Genomic DNA, 18,781 nt, shown 5'->3' on the forward strand with positions numbered 1-18,781 from the left:
GTCTTTACCTGCTTAAGTTACTCTCTTGGATCTCATCTACAATTTGTTGTAAAGTTCTTTGCCACATTTCAATCATTTTCTTTATACTAGGTTCACAATTGATATGAATCTTTGAATAATTCCATGGTGCCTAAAACTGTTAATTACAAAATCATGGAAACTTCAGAGCCACCTTCAGTGGCCACAAGGAAATTTGTAGACCTGAGATGGTTATTGTACTGTCACTGCCGGTATATGCTCCCTGCTGTTACCTAACCAACTACTGAATACATACTGTAACATGTGCCAGTGCCTATCCATTCGGTATGTGACTACTACAACTACACTCTTACAATATGCAGTTGTTGTTGTTGTGGTCTTCAGTCCTGAGACTGGTTTGATGCAGCTCTCAATGCTACTCTATCCTGTGCAAGCTGCTTCATCTCCAAGTACCTACTGCAGCCTACATCCCTCTGAATCTGCTTAGTGTATTCATCTCTTGGTCTCCTCCTACGATTTTTACCCTCCATGCTGCCCTCCAATACTAAATTGGTAATCCCTTGATTCCTCAGAACATGTCCTACCAACCGATCCCTTCTTCTAGTCAAGTTGTGCCATAAACTACTCCTCTCCCCAATCATCTCCAATACCTCCTTGCTAAATATGCGAACTACCCATGTAATCTTCAGCATTCTTCTGTAGCACCACATTTCAAAAGCTTCTATTCTCTTCTTGTCCAAACTATTTATAGTCCATGTTTCACTTCCATACATGGCTACACTCCACACAAATAATTTCAGAAACTATTTCCTGACACTTAAATCTATACTCGATGTTAACAAATTTCTCTTCTTCAGAAACGCTTTCCTTGCCATTGCCAGTCTACATTTTATATCTTCTCTACTTCGACCATCATCAGTAATTTTGCTCCCCAAATAGCAAAACTCCTTTACTGCTTTAAGTGTCTCATTTCCTAATCTAATATCCTCAGCATCACCCGACTTAATTCGACTACATTCCATTATCCTCGTTTAGCTTTTGTTGATGTTCATCTTATATCCTCCTTTCAAGACACTGTCCATTCCGTTCAACTGCTCTTCCAAATCTTTTGCCGTCTCTGACAGAATTACAATGTCATCGGTGAACCTCAAAGTTTTTATTTCTTCTCCATGGATTTTAATTCCTACTCTGAATTTTTCTTTTGTTTCCTTTGCTGCTTGCTCAATATACAGATTGAATAACATTGGGGGGAGGCTACAACCCTGTCTCACTCCCTTCCCAACCACTGCTTCCCTTTCATGTCCCTCGACTCTTATAGCTGCCAGCTGGTCTCTGTACAAATTGTAAATAGCCTTTCGCCCCCCCTGTATTTTTACCCCTGCCATCTTCAGAATTTGAAAGAAAGTATTCCTGTCAACATTGTCAAAAGCTTTCTCTAAGTCTACAAATGCTAGAAACATAGGTTTGCCTTTCCTTAACCTGGCTTCTAAGATAAGTCATAGGGTCAGTATTGCCTCACGTGTTCCAATATTTCTATGGAATCCAAACTGATCTTCCCCGAGGTCGGCTTCGACTAGTTTTTCCATTCGCCTGTAAAGAATTCGTGTTAGTATTTTGCAGCCGTGACTTATTAAAGTGGTAGTTCGGTAATTTTCACATCTGTCAACACCTGCTTTCTTTGGGGTTGGAATTATTATATTCTTCTTGAAGTCTGAGGGTATTTCGCCTGTCTCATACATCTTGCTCACCGGATGGTAGAAATTTGTCAGGACTGGCTTTCCCAAGGCCATCAGTAGTTCTAATGGAATGTTGTCTACTCCCAGGGCCTTGTTTTGACTCGGGTCTTTCAGTGCTCTGTCAAACTCTTCACGCAGTATGGTATCTCCCATTTCATTTTCATCTACATCCTCTTCCATTTCCATAATATTGTCCTCAAGTACATTGCCCTTGTATAGACCCTCTATATACTCCTTTCACCTTTCTGCTTTCCCTTCTTTGCTCAGAACTGAGCTCTTGATATTCATACAAGTGGTTCTCTTTTCTCCAAAAGTTTCTTTAATTTTCCTGTAGGCAGTATCTATCTTACCCCTAGTGAGATAAGCCTCTACATTCTTTCATTTGTCCTCTAGCCATCCCTGCTTAGCCATTTTGCACTTCCTGTCGGCCTCATTTTTGAAATGTTTGTATTCCTTTTTGCCTGCTTCATTTACTGCATTTTTGTATTTTCTCCTTTCATCAATTAAATTCAATATATCTTCTGTTACGCAAGGATTTCTACTAGCTCTCGTCTTTTTACCTACTTGATCCTCTGCTGCCTTCACTACTTCATCCCTCAAAGCTACCCATTCTTCTTCTACTGTATTTCTTTCCCCCATTCCTGTCAACTGTTCCATTATGCTCTCCCTGAAACACTGTACAACCTCTGGTTTAGTCAGTTTATCCAGGTCCCATCTCCTTAAATGCCCACCTTTTTGCAGTTTCATCAGTTTTAATCTACAGTTCATAACCAATAGATTGTGGTCAGAGTCCACATCTGCCCCTAGAAATGTCTTACAATTTAAAACCTGGTTCCTAAATCTCTGTCTTACCATTATATAATCTATCTGATACCTTTTAGTATCTCCAGGCTTCTTCCATGTATACAACCTTCTTTTATGATTCTTAAACCAAGTGTTAGTTATGATTATGTTGTGCTCTGTGCAGAATTCTATCAGGCGGCTTCCTCTTTCATTTCTTACCCCCAATCCATATTCACCTACTACGTTTCCTTCTCTCCCTTTTCCTACTGCCGAATTCCAGTCACCCATGACTATTAAATTTTCGTCTCCCTTCACTATCTGAATAATTTCTTTTATTTCATCATACATTTCTTCAATTTCTTCGTCGTCTGCAGAGCTAGTTGGCATATAAACTTGTACTACTGTTGTAGGCGTGGGCTTCATGTCTATCTTGGCCACAATAATGCATTCTCTATGCTGTTTGTAGTAGCTAGTCGGCATATAAACTTGTACTACTGTTGTAGGTGTGTGCTTCGTGTCTATCTTGGCCACAATAATGCATTCTCTATGCTGTTTGTAGTAGCTTACCCGCACTCCTATTTTTTTATTCATTATTAAACCTACTCCTGCATTATCCCTATTTGATTTTGTATTTATAACCCTGTATTCGCTTGACCAAAAGTCTTGTTCCTCCTGCCACCAAACTTCACTAATTCCCACTATATCTAACTTTAACCTATCCATTTCCCTTTTTAAATTTTCTAACCTACCTGCCCAATTAAGGGATCTGACATTCCACACTCCGATCCGTAGAACGCCAGTTTTGTTTCTCCTGATAAACAACGTCCTCTTGAGTAGTCCCCGTCCGGAGATCCGAATGGGGGACTATTTTACCTCCAGAATATTTTAACCTATAGGTCGCCATCATCACTTGCAGTAAAGCTGCATGCCCTCGGGAAATATGCAGTAGGAAGTTCTAAACTATATATGTCTAACCTCAGTGTTGACACACTTACAATGTCATCTCTTTTACAGATGAGATCATTAGTTGCAGACTGTATGATTCATGATACAAAATTCTGTGCATCACATATGAGGACGATTAAGTAACATTTGAATTGAAATGCTGAATATTTATCAAAATAAGCACAAACCATTTATTATCTACCTCTTACTTCAGTATGTTGAATGGTCACCAACTTACTCATCTACAAACCACATGCCTGTGTCCTGAACTTAACAGAACAAAAGCAATAGAGAAATATTGTGAATTGCATTTCACCTGTGCATCCGTGTATTAAGGTGATTTAAACTCATAGTTTTAAACTAGTTTATTTGCCAAATTATTCGTCTGATAAGAGACCTGATCACAAAGGCAACTAACAGTACATATTTTGATTCTTCAGTAGGCATGTTTCAAACATATTTTGTTTGTCATAGCATACAGCTGACTTGCTTCAGCCACTGACGTATTCACAGTCTGCCCTGTTGCTGTAGATGGAGTTCATTAGCAACAGGGTGGACCGTGAATACTTTTCTACATCACCAGGCAAGGCAATATCATCTTCTTCACAACAATGTATGTATTATATCAGAGGTGACTCAGGATATCAATAATAGAGAAAGCTGTTAATCTGTTACCAACATGGTCAAATTCTCAAGTGTGCAGAGTCTTACCAACTCTTTTGTCCCCTTCACTTATAACTAAAAATTAGGTTTTTACCAGTTCTGTGTATAGTATATGTTGTAAAACTATGAAAATACACCTCAAGTAACGAAAAGATACTTGGAAATAACACAATCTATTAAGCAAATGTCATCAGAGAGCAACATTCTTATTAGAAACAGAAAGTACTGATGCATGTTTTGCAACCTTATTTCATCTACTCATTTGTGTAGCTCTTGCTAGGTGGTGAAACTCATATTACTGTATTCTAATGCACTATAGCATGACATTTCCAAATTTAACATGCCGTTACTACTGAGGAAATTGAGAGTGAAGTTCAGCCACTCTGTTGATTCCACTTCATTGTAAGTGGTGGAATGTGAAAATCATGTGGAGATTGGTACCAGTGCCGTATGCTCAGCTTCTTCAGCCTTCTGAAAGCACATAAAGAACTCTACTCCATTGAAGCTACACCTCCAAACCTCTGCTATATGGTGCTAATCAGCATTTAAAGCCACAGCCTTAAGTCTTTTGATCACTTTGTTTTCCTCCCCCATTTCTTGCATTCCGCCTATAGCTGACTGCTTAGTTCAACTGGACTGATCATTGGCTGGAAATGTTTATGTTCAGCTACTTGGAGACCATTTTCAGCCATTCATGGACTTCATGTTCCCAACCATGTCACTGGGTCACAATTGTTCATGAGAACGTTCTGGACAATTCATGCACAAAATCCTGCTGGCAACACTTTTGCAATTATGGACGGCTACAGAAAAAGCATGGCTCAGTATTTCTGCAGGAAACCTCCGATCACTTGTCGAGTCCATGCCACGTCGAGTTGCTGCACTCTGCTGAGCAAAGGGAGGTTTGATACAATATTAGGAGGTATCCCATGACTTGTCACCTCAGCGTAATCTGCAAATAATTTAATAAAATTAAAAGGTAATTACATTTTCTGAAACACTTGTCCTCTGTCATGTTATCTTACTACTGATTTGAATCTTTCTGTGTTAATATAATCTTTCCCCCTTCAATTGCCTTGCATTTACTTCCCAGCAATGGATCTTTGAGTGTAGAGGACTGAGATCATTCATTCTTCAGGTACATACATTTTTATTGGACCTACCCCAAAAGTTACCACTGTGAAGATTAAGAAGACATTACTTTTGGTCTTATTGTAAATAACTACCACTTGATCATAACGTTTTGGGGAACTGGGCACACTCCTGATTTACTGAAACACAGAAATCATGTGAGGCTGGCAACAGAATGACTATCATAAAATAAGCAGCACATCTTTGTGTATGATGATTCAAAAAATTACACACCCATTACGGTATATGAAGCTGACATTCAAAGATTTCTACTTCAGGAGCAGTGTTTTCTGCAGCAGTATTTTTATCTTTATCCTGAAAGTTTTGGATTGTTAAGCTTTTCTGGGGCAATTTTCACACAGGCACTCTTGTCTTAATGATGATGTGCACTTCATATAGGCATTAGTCAATTAGTTATGCTTATGTCATTTGAGTGCTCAGTGTCACACATATGCACTTCATATTCACAGTTTGTCGTGAATAAGTGACAAATGTTAAACAAAAGAGATGGTTCATGGAACACAGATACATAGAATAGGTAATATGTTGGGTTGTGGAGCAAAAACACCCCTTTGGACAGCTTCTCATGACAGTACAGCTTGATGGCCTCGTGTAAGCTTGTTATGAGATTTCAGCAGTATGCACCTGTGTGCCCTTTACAAGCACAATCTGTTTAACGCCATACCATAACGTTCCCAGGAGGAGGGTTGTAAATATGAGGTTCATTCAAATGAAACCTGGTCAGTGTGTCTATCTTCGCCTTACACGTAAAGTGGCACCACGTAACTGTGGGTATGGTGTCGCCATCTATTGATAGAGAGACTGAGTGTGTGCACTGTTTGACATTGCATAGTGCCAGTGTGGTTTCACGCCGAAAAACTTGCAGGCGAGAAAGCAGGAACAATGAGGAGTGATACGATTTTTGGTGGCTCATCCTGGACAGGCTTTGTCATCACACCAGAAACTGTTGCAGAAGTGAATGCTTTAGTCGTGGACAACCGCAGAATCACCGTGGATGAACTCCATCAGTGTTTGGACCTCTAAAACAAAATATTCGCGCATATCGATTCACAATGGATGATGAAGTGTGTGACTGGGTCCAGGCCTGGACCCGACAGCAGCCTGCTAACTTCAAGGATGGAATCGACTGGCTAGCATCGAAATGGGATAAATGTGACAAGAGTTTTGGTGATTATTTTTGAGTATGTGTACTGTTTATAACTCCATTTTTGAGGTAATAAAATTGTTACAATTACTTTACACTAGTGACCGGGTTTCATTTGAATTCCCGTTATAAATGGCTGTGATACCAACAATGTATGCCATAAACTAGTCTGGAGACCCTGGATGAGAGCACTACTACATAGCTAGCTATAAACCTTCAGCTATCCTTAATGACATAATGGACACCAAATGGGAAAGAAGCTAAATTTTTGTGATAAATGTAAATGTTATCTGCAGCCTCACAATGACAGTGTTGCAGTTTAATAATTCTGGACAGTTAGCACACATCAGAAACATCAGCTCCTTGAAAACAAGGAATCAGTCCACAGTGAGCATCACAGATACTACATAAGTACTATTGTGTTTTGAACAAAGGAGCAGCATTCTATCACATTGTGTCTCATTTCATACTAACAAATAGAAACTGTCAGTGCAGGCTCCCTCTCTGATGTATAACAACCATCAATTATGACTAGTACTAGTCTACTCATGTTGATAATTATGCTAATTACTAGGAGATTGCAGCTACTTTAAAAAGCCACAGCTCTTCCTCTTACACAACTCGGCTGCTTTCTTTATCTGCTACTTCATACAAACCATTTACGGACCTTCACCAATTTCAGAGAATGCTAACAGCTGTCTATATACCGGTTAAAACATGTGTATGAACATTAGTGTTAACTAGAATGTACTTCCCTCATTCAAAATATCTTAATAAGTTGCAGGAAGAGTGGCTAATAAGGTACTCTTTTACTTTTTTTTTAATGTCTTATATTGGCAATATTTTAAAGACCATTGCAATATAGTCTAACTCTCCATTCTGAATTCTAGACAGAAAGGCATAGTGCATATGGAAATTATAATTAATTCTAATATTTTGGTTCTGGATTTCGTAGTTCACTATAAATTCACTCTTGCTCTAGCTTCTTTTTGAAGATAAAAGGGATTAGATTTTTTTTTAATAATTAATTTACCATTTGATGCATTTTTAGTGGTTGTCTTGTAGCTTAATTTCTTGTTCCTCACACAAATAATGTAATGAGACTGTTAGTTGTAAAATATAAACAAATATATTATATTACAGTGTTTAGTTAATACTGAAATTGCACTTAGAATATACAAAGAATGAATATTACACAGAAGTCACATTATGTAATATCCTTTCTGATAAGTCTCCCTCAACACATGTTCAGCAGAGCTTTTTGTGGCCCCTTTAACCTTACCAATATTTTTTTCCTCAACCCTTACCTCCCTTCTTTTGGAAAGAAGAGCCATTAATCCCAAAACTTAGTACTTTTTCAGGTTTTTGCTTATTTTCATATGCTGCTGATGGTTATGTAGAACTGTCCCTATCATAATTATTTTCAATTCATTGATCACTTTCATAGTTAAATAAGAAGTGGTAACAACTATCTACACACACACACACACACACACAGGGAGAAGTAGAGGGAGAGATAACTATAGAGTATGGACTCACTTTTCGGAACAGAATTTGTTAACTGCCTCTTAGTTTGTGTTATATTATGTAAAGGATTCCATACAGGGGGACCCATATTAAGTTCTGGCATATAAACACTAACCTATTGCTTCATTGCATAATCTGGTCAATGCCTTCATTTTAGTTGGTGACACCAAAATATTATAGTATTAATAACACCAGTCTTGTACAAATGACTTTTTAACTTCATAATCAAAATCAGAGGGTCACATAAAGTAGGTAATTTGACAGTGTTTGCTGGCAGCTCCACTCCTGTTCTTAAACTATATGAATCCCCCCCCCCCCCCCCCCAAAAAAAAAAAAAATTCAACTGTCACACACAGTACATATAATCATTGAGCAGGTGTAGAACTGGTTCAAAGCAAACAGTTTGAGCCTTAATCTTGCACAGATTAATAATATGTAGTTTTGAAAATATTACTTTGTGTTACCAGTAATTGACATCAACTGTTACATATCAAACAAAAGCACAGTTACCTTTCAGTTTAGTTGCATAATGTGGTAAAATAAGAGTCAGATATTGGTCAAACTAAATAATTGTCATACTTTATATTTGCAGGCATCTTCCATTACATTAACTTGTAGGGGAGTGCTGGTACACTTTCGCTTTTTGTTGTATTTTAGCACGACCATTTGGGAAAATGCAGCTAAAGTAAATAAGTCATTGCCCAGCAAAATCAAGTAGTTTATAACAATGTGTAAAGTAGATACCTGCACATCACAATATTACAAAGGACTCTTCAAAGACCTGGGAATCTTACACTCACTTGCCAGTACACATATTCGTTGATACTTGTTTCTAGTAATAAAAATCAGTTCAGTTAAACTATAATTTATACTACCACAATAAAAGACAATAATAATTTCCATCTTCACTTTGTTCCTTTGTATAGGGTTCATAGTGAGGTTCTGTATGTCAGAGAGCTAAGGTTTTCAACAAGCTGCTGCCACCAGAGAGAGAGAGAGAGAGAGAGAGAGAGAGAGAGATTAAAAGATTAAAAGAAGAGAAAGAACAAAGTCAAAATCCTACCTTAATTGCCACTTTCACACATTATGCACTTCTATAAACTCTGGTATTAAATATTCTTGCAGGCACCATTTTCCTTAATGAAGAATGCAGTAGATTATAAGTTAAATTTAATTTATTAAATTTAGTCTGAGTAAGCAACGGCACATTTCATAGATGAGTTCTCTTTCATGATAGCATCTATGGTACATGATCAATGAATGAATAAAACAACTTTCTGAATTGATGGCAAACATGACAAGTCACAAGCATTGATGACAACAGTTAGTCCTCTTCTTCCACAGCCATCACAACAAATAATGTCTATCTGATTCTGACAAGAAACAATCCACTGTACATGAGTATTGCAAAACAGATGATGTACAAAACCAGTATCTAATATGAGGTACCCTGCAATTTACAGTGGGTGATGGAGTATATACAGGGTGGTCAGAAAATGTCTGAAACGCTTGTCGTGATGTAGGCAGATTGTACTGAGACATAAATGTTAAGAAAAAAATGTGATACGTTGCGCCGTTTCTGAGATATGTATCTTAGAAGCTAGCCAATCGGGTCGTTTCGCGCTCAGATTCAAACGGCCTGCGAGGGGCGGTGTTGCCAAACGTATGTTTCATGTTGTAAGCATATGGCTATAAGGACACGTATTAAAGGCTGTTGCCTTATCTGGCGGCATGGTCTGGGGGTAGAAGGCTAGACATGAGAAATGCAAGGTCCCAGGTTCGACCCCCAGCAGAATCATTATTTTATTTTTATTTAACCAATTTGTTGTTGTTTGAACGTTTATGTATGAATTTCATGTTAGTAAAGGATTTGTACAACTTTCATTTACATAAAACCCATTGGCGATGGGCACAAGTGCGCACATTTATTCCAACAGCTACAGCATCCGTAACGTTCAATAGTTGCTTATGATTGCATTGGACAAAGGTCTAACAATATGTAACTGTTTGTACATAATTATAAAAAAGCAGTAAAACTCATACGTAGTCAATAGCCATACATGTAACAAATACAGAGAAAATAATGATGAAAAAAAAAAAAAAAAAAAAAAAAGAATACAACTGATGTTTTGTCAGGTCTTTAATGTAACAAAACATAACAATAAATCTTCACAGTAGCTGCTCAAAGTGTCCTCCTCCAACCTGACGGCACACATTGCAACGCTGCGTTATGGAGTCTGCAAGCTTTCCGAAATCAAAGGTTTCCCTGATTTCATCAAAGGCTAAAATTATCCTCGCAAGAAGCTCTTCAATTGTGACTACCGGGATCGCGTAGACGATTTGTTTCACATGCCCCACAGATAAAAATCTAACAGCATCAGATCTGGTGAACGAGCTGGCCAGAAAACTGGACCACCTCGGCCAATCCACCTTCGCGGATACAACGCATCTAAATGCTCATGTACCGCAGCAGCGAAGTGCGGCGGTGCGCCGTCATGTTGGAACCACATACCTTGCCGGACCGCCAGTGGAACGTCTTCTACATACAGCGGAAGGACATTTTCATGGAATGCTAAATAAGTCTGTCCATTTAAATGGGGGGGAAGTAGACGGAACCCACCAAACAGTCGCCCACGATACCTGCCCAAATGTTTACGCTAAACCTCTGCTGATATGATTTAACTTAAGTACCATGCGGGTTTGCGTCCGTCCAAATGTGGCTGTTTCAGGATTTGAATGGTCCTTCTCTGGTGAAACATGCCTCATCTGTCCAAAAACACCATCCTTTCGAAATGCAGATATTCTTTACATTTATTTAAATACCACACGGAATATTGGTAACGAGAGGGATAGTCCCCTTCCAATACATCGTGCACCTTCTGTAGGTGGTACGGAAATAGGTCTTTGTCGTGTAGGATGTGCAATACTACAGCGTGCGAAACCTGTACCGACAAACAAACGGGTAAATTTTACCATGTGTGGTTTGCAGGCTTACATTAAGAACATCGGAATAACTTTACTTACCCCCAAAGCATTACCAATGGCCCTCGAGCTGGTAATAGGTATTCCAGCAACCGTGTCGAGAACGTTTTCTTCTAATTGAATGTTCCGTACATAGTGTTCTCGTCCAGTGTCAGCATTTGTTACAGCAAAACTTCTGGTCTCCCTTAACCATCTATCAACCACTACGAAGGTATTCACACACGGAATAATGTGGTTGGGAAATCTTGTGTTGTAAATGTTGTGGGCCTCCGGTCCATTTTGACCCGCAGCACTGTATGCTAAATGCATATCGGCGTATTCCTTGAAGGAGTACCGATGTTGCGCCATGTTACCACTACATGTGTGTCAAGCCTACCTCCGTTGTTGTTCTGTCACACCTGCTTCCGTGTACCTTCGCAGCTAAGTCTTCCGACAAAGATCGACTGCATACATACGATTCCTGACAGTGATCAAATGACAAGCAGATAAAGGTTCACTACACAGGCCGAGACGATTGGAGTTGGATGTTGTCATAGCGTAGACGGTACCGCACAGAATTGCTGACCCGTTGGTCCTGGGTTTGATCCCTGCTACAGGTGAATATTTTCCTGTATTTGTATTTGTATTGCTCTCTTGTTCGGTTTGAGCAAACCACATGAAGAATATGTTTGGCAACACTACCCCTTCCAGACTGTTTGAATCTGAGCGCGAAACGACCTGATTGGCTAGCTTCTAAGCTATGTAACTCGGAAACGGCACAACGTATCGAATTTTTTTCTTAACATTTATGTCTCAGTACAACTTTCCCTACAACATCACTACAAGCATTTCAGACATTTTCTGATCACCCTGTATATAGTCCTAGCAGATGTTAATATATTGAAGATGGAGGAGACAAAATCAGATAATATCTATGATTCTCAGATATTGAAATCTGCACAGAGACAGAGTGAGGTGTCTGACACACGAGACAAATTACATTGAGAAATGACACCTGCAGTAATTTGACAGAAATCATTTTTAACTGAAAGAGCCCAGTACTTTAAACATAGCCGCGCTACAGCAACAGTTCCACGTAAATCAGACTAAGAGCAGCCGACCAGTTGCAAAGGATAAAATGATCTTTACCTAGGTTTCAATAGATATAAATCTATCTTCTTCAGAAGACGGCCTGGGGACAATGAACATCGTAACATATATTAAGGTATGAAACATGAGTCAAGAATGAAGTTTATCATATATTAGGAAAATATTGTATTACAAGATGTGAGAAAGCTTCTTAGTACTTACAATATTATAACATGAAGTGATATGTCCTTATCGTTTAGGCAAACATCTGCATATATGATAAACTTCATTCTTGACTCATGTTTCATACCTTAATATATGTTACGATGTTCATTGTCCCCAGGCCGTCTTCTGAAGAAGATAGATTTATATCTATTGAAACCTAGGTAAAGATCATTTTATCCTTTGCAACTGGTCGGCTGCTCTTAGTCTGATTTATTGAAAGAGCCCACTTACTGTTGGTGCTAATTAGTATTTTACCAAGGATGACTTTGTAACTGACCAGTCACAATCTGGATCTGGTAAATAACTAACATGATGAAACTTTTTAACATTCACATAATACAAGGCCACCATACTGAACAAGTGATCTGGCTTGTCCCCTCAGAAGCTACCGCAAACAACAAAAATAGTAAAATAGTAGTTCAATAAGTACATGTCACCAGAGAGTGATTATAACCTTCATTAACTCAGTACTGAAACTTCAAATGGTGGTCTGGAACTGTTCTTATACATACTGCCAGTTTTTATACACGATAACACAGCTATGAAGGCAACAACAATTTAACAATTTTGGTCAGGTATCAGTAACATTTCTCTGTTTTATGGCAGAAAAACTGTGATGAATAAAATTACAATTTTACCATATGAAGTGTTAAACAAAAGTTTATGATATTCCATACCATCCAGGCTTATGTTGTACAGCAGTACAGTTTTCTAGTTTATCAGAGCAGGTGGGAGGAGGACTGTTTCTGATGATTACGGGGAGGCAGTATTGGAAACTGAAGGACATTAAAAGCCTGTCAGAAGGATAAGATATGTAATATAACCTAATATGCAGGGCGCACTCATTGTAATAAACATTGTACTAAGTGATAAACGAAATATACCTACACAATCAGAACAGGTGACATTGCCACCATTAAGTATGCCTTCTGCGTATTTCTGTTAAGGGACTCTTGCTTCACTTTCCTCATTCGCTGAAGGGCACCCCCGGACTGCAGAGACCACAAAATTAAATGAATTCTACCCTGATTTTAGAGATATGTAATACTGACATGAGAAAAGAGATTTACCTCATAAAGACAATTAGTTCATCACTGATGGTAACATTGGAAAGAAAGCATTAAATTATTATTTTCATGAAAAAGTTAATATGTTATAGTCCAAGCAAATATTCAGCTCTCAGGATTATACACCAGTACACAATTTATACATAAATATTTTGAATAATAATGATTTACTCTGTTTAAGAAATCTTTTAGTCTGAGATGGCATGTTTCATACTGCAAGTCCAGATGGGCCCGTCTTTAATGACTAGTTTATAACATACAATGCCTGCAAGAATCACAACTATGAATGTTTACATTGGGCAAACTAACATGAGAGCTCAAACAAAAGCTTCAACAAACAAAGATGTGTTCTAAAACCTTTGTTTATGCAAACACATAAGTTTTGTAGTACGTAATGGTATACAAATGACTGATTGCACCACTTAGTTTAAGTGTTCTGTAAGGCTTTCAGTTTATTTACAAGTGATGTTCCAAATGACTCTCGATATTTAGGGCTTATTTCATCCAACAGTGAATAAGGAGTCTCATAAATTTTAGTTCTTGGTTGAGAATCATCATCAAAAGTGTTTCCAACAATTCTGAAACCTGCACCGCTCAACTCAATACAGAAATTTTCTTCCTCCTCAGTGGTCAAATTCAGATAAATAAATTTATTGTTTGATTTCAATTTTTGTGAGACGTGTATGTCCTTAACATGATCCTTTATATCATTTATGACACTTGATGCTTCTTCTTTCCAGTGTTCTTCAGTCAAGGGCTCTTCAGATGAGAAAGCCATTGTTCTATACTTGATGGACATTTACCTGAAACATCATTATTACGTGTTCACTAAAATGTGCATATGGCAGCTAAAAGAAAACAAGGTTACAGTAAATAATTAGTTTGCAAAATAAGATTTTCTTTCTGTGTGCTAGCTATAAAAATGTGTGCACAAAAGTGCTCACACTAGATATTTATGTTCAAATATGTCTACATTGAGGGAAAAGTCACCACTTCACTTATACTGAGTGAATTAAGAAATCTTCTGACATTGTTAATAATGATCTCTGAGACAGGTTAACTGCAATCCAAGCTAAAAATATGTCATGCCTTGGGTGTAAGAAAATTTGCGATGTAAAGATGAGGAACCCACAACAATCAAATATTCATTATTGTGAAAACCTAGATTGGCAACAGAATTGGTATCTTCACAACGCAAACATGACACCTTGCTTCTGTAGCTCTTAGGTATCACAACTACTTGGAAAATCCATCCTTCAATCATTTACAGATTAGGACATACTTCCTAAAAATATTGCAGTTGAAGTCTAACTGATGGTCTCAAAAACTTCTCTGCTACCTATTTTTTTTTACATGTATATGTATCTGATGTGGTGATCACTCGCGGGAGGATTACTGGCAGGAGGTAATGCATTCACATCACTTGAGTTGGAGGGCCAGTGTGGGGACTGGCCATCTGTCCTTGTCCATTCCACGGCCAACCACGGGGGTATGATATCCATAGAGTCGCCTAATCTTGGCCCAAACTTGCAATGGGGAGGTATGGATGCCAATGGTGGAGACATACCTTTCCCAGCACTCCTGCTTCCATTGACGAATAATGCGTCGGGCTCGGGCACGGAGTCGCTTAAAGGCAAGGAGGTGTTCCAGTGTTGGGTGCCGCCTATGACACTGGAGGGCCCGCCTGTGATCTCTAATCACCTCAGCGATCTCCGGTGACCACCAAGGCACAGTCCTCCACCAAGGGGACCCAGAAGAACAGGGAATTGCACATTCCACTGCAGAAATGATGCTGTTGGTTATCGTGTGAACCATCACATCAATGGCATCATGAGAAAGAGGCTCAATAGTGGCGAGTCCCAGTCAGCCTTATTCAAAACCCATCTGGGGAGGTGCGCAGAAGAGGGATGCTGTGCCAGTGACACAAAGATCGGAAAGTGGTGCTACCGCACAAGTTGTCATGCACACTCCACTGGACAAATGGTAGATAGCCAGGGCTGCAGACTGAAAGCTCAATGGCTGAGTACGTGCCATGCTCTACACTGAAACGTGTGGAGGCACCATTATTTAAAAGAGAAAGGTCGAGCTATGCCAACACTTGCTCAACAACAGTGCCTCGGCCAGTTGCCACCAATCCACCCCATAAAGGGTTATGGGTGTTGAAGTCATCCAGTAATAGGAAAGGTGGCGGCAGTTGAGCTGTCAGCACAGCCAATACATTCTGTGGGACATTACTATCCAGTGTAAGGCAGATACTGCAGATGGTAACAGCCTGTGACATCCACACCCTAACAGCAACAGCCTCTAAAGGTGTTTGAAGAGGCACATGCTCGCTGTAAAGAGAGTTAAGGACGTACACATAGACTCCACCACATAACCTCTCATAAGCTGCCCGATTCTTATAATAACCCTGATAGCCACGGAGGGCGGGGGTTCGCAACACCAGAAACCAAGTTTCTGCAAAAGAAAGGGTGAAAGCTGAGAAATTGTCAGATCTCAGTAGGGTGGTGGAAAAATCTTCTGCAATTCCACTAAAGAATGACATCGTCCGCAGCTGAAAAAGGCGTGAAGGGACTGAGGAGGCAGATTACGCCGCCGGGTCATCTACTGCCACTGAAGGAGAGCCTGATTCAAGAACCATTGCATCTGAGGCAGAGGCGAGATTGAGGTCATTGGGGGATGCCAAAATCAGCAAATCATCCTCAGATGCAGAGCTGGTAAGGACAGGTGGCACAGAGGCAACCAGAACCTCTTTCTTCTTACCCAGCTTTAGCTTTGTCTTCTGCTTCTCCTCCTCCCCCCCCCCCACCCCCCTCCGCCGCTCCTTAGGAGCAACCCGGGAGGGAGTCGCAGAAGGAGGGTCAGGGGCAGATGAAGAGTGGAAAACTCTTCAATCTGCCACTCGTGGCTCCTTGAGCCACTGATTAGTTGTCAAAAGCCAATTTGGGGGATTGTTCTCCCGAGGAAGGTACCTTGGGAGCACCTGAAAGAGCAGTGTCCCCATCATGGACACGGGGGAAGAGTCGGGGCAGCCCTGAGGGACCACTGGAGGTTTAACAAATGCAGGGACAGCCACTGCCAACGGGGGTAACGAAGTTGCAGTCACAGCATATGATGCAGTCATTGGAACAGGATGAAGGTGTTTTATTTCCTTTTTGCATCTTGATAGTTGAGCCTGTCCAGGCTTTTGATTTCCACTATTCACTGCTCCTTGTGGAGAAAAGGGCAGTCAGGCAAGCAGGGGGAGTGGCACTTCCCACAGTTGACACAAGTGGGAGGAGGCACACACGGAGTGCCCGGGTGCGGAGGACGACCGCAATCCCGGTAGGTGGCGCTGGAGTTACAGTGAGATGACATGTGGCCAAACCTCCGGCACTTGAAGCAACACATAGGAGGAGGGATGTGCGATTTCACTTCGCAATGGTAAATCATCACCTCAACCTTTTCAGGTAATGAGTAACCCTCAAAAGCCAAGATGAAAGCACCAGTAGCAACTCTGTTATCTTTGGGTCCTCTATGCACGCACCGGACGAGGTGGACACCCCACCACTCCTAGTTGGTGCGTAGCTCCTCATCTGACTGCAAAAGGAGGTCACGATGGAAAATAATACCCTGGACCATGTTAAGGCTTCTATGGGGCGTAATCGAGATAGTGATGCCACCCAGCTTGTCACAGGCGAGCAGCGCCCTCGACTGGGCTGGAGGGGTATCTGTTGAGAGGCCAGACAAATGTGTGGTTCCTGAAGAGGGGCAGCAGCCTTTTCAGTAGTTGCAGGGGCAACAGTCTGGATGATTGACTGATCTGGCCCTGTAACCATAACGGCCTTGCTGTTGTGGTACTGCAAACAGCTGAAAGCAAGGGGAAACTACAGCTGTAATTTTTCCCGAGGGCATGATTAAATGATGATGGCGTCCTCTTCGGTAAAATATTCCAAGGTAAAATAGTCCCCCATTCAGATCTCCAGGCGGGGACTACTCAAGAGGACGCCGTTATCAGGAGAAAGAAAACTGGCGTTCCACGGATCGGAGCAAGGAATGTCAGATCCCTTAATCGGGTGGGTAGGTTAGAAAATTTAAAAAGGGAAATGGATAGGTTAAAGTTAGATATAGTGGGAATTAATGAAGTTCGGTGGCGGGAGGAACAAGGCATCTGGTCAGGTGAATACAGGGTTATAAATACAAAATCAAATAGGGGTAATGCAGGAGTGGGTTTAATAATGAATAAAAAAAATAGGAGTGCGAGTAAGCTACTACAAACAGCATAGGGAACGCATTACTGTGGCCAAGATAAGACACAAAGCCAACGCTTACTACAGTAGTACAAGTTTATATGCCAACTAGCTCTGCAGATGATGAAGAAATTGATTAAATGTATGATGAGATAAAAGAAATTATTCAGGTAGTGAAGGGAGACGAAAATTTAATAGTCATGGGTGACTGGAATTTGACAGTAGGAAAAGGAAGAGAAGGAAACGTAGTAGGTCAATATGGATTGGGGCTAAGAAATGAAAGAGGAAGCCGCCTGGTAGAATTTTGCACAGAGCATAACTTAATCATAGCTAACACTTGGTTCAAGAATCATGAAAGAAGGTTGTATACATGGAAGAACCCTGGAGATACTAAAAGGTTTCAGATAGATTATATAATGGTAAGACAGAGATTTAGGAACCAGATTTTAAATTGTAAGACATTTCCAGGGGCAGATGGGGACTCTGACCACAATCTATTGATTATGAACTGTAGATTAAAATTGAAGAAACAAAAAGGTGGGAATTTAAGGAGATGGGACCTGGATAAACTGAAAGAACCAGAGGTTGTACAGAGTTTCAGGGAGAGCATAAGGGAACATTTGACAGGAATGGGGGAAAGAAATACAGTAGAATAAGAATGGGTAGTTTTGAGGAATGAAATAGTGAAGGCAGCACAGGATCAAGTACGTAAAAAGACGAAGGCTAGTAGAAATCCTTGGGTAACAGAAGAGATACTGAATTTAATTGATGAAAGGAGAAAATACAAAAATGCAGTAAGTGAAGCACGCAAAAAGGAATACAAACGACTCAAAAATGAGGTCGACAGGAAGTGCAAAATGGCTAAGCAGGGATGGTTAGAGGACAAATGTAAGGATGTAGAGGCTTGTCTCACGAGGGGTAAGATAGATACTGCCTACAGGAAAATTAAAGAGACCTTTCGAGAAAAGAGAACCACTTGCATGAATATCAAGAGCTCATATGGAAACCCAGTTCTAAGCAAAGAAGAGAAAGCAGAAAGGTGGAAGGAGTAAATAGAGGGTCTATAAAGGGGCGATGTTCTTGAGGACAATATTATGGAAATGGAAGAGGAGGTAGATGCAGATGAAATGGGAGATATGATACTGTGTGAAGAGTTTGACAGAGCACTGAAAGACCTGAGTCGAAACAAGGCCCCAGGAGTAGACAACATTCCATTAGAACTACTGACAGCCTTGGGAGAGCCAGTGCTGACAAAACTCTACCATCTAGTGAGCAAGATGT

This window comes from Schistocerca piceifrons, chromosome 4 (genome assembly GCF_021461385.2).
Source record: "Schistocerca piceifrons isolate TAMUIC-IGC-003096 chromosome 4, iqSchPice1.1, whole genome shotgun sequence".
Lineage (NCBI taxonomy): Eukaryota > Metazoa > Arthropoda > Insecta > Orthoptera > Acrididae > Schistocerca > Schistocerca piceifrons.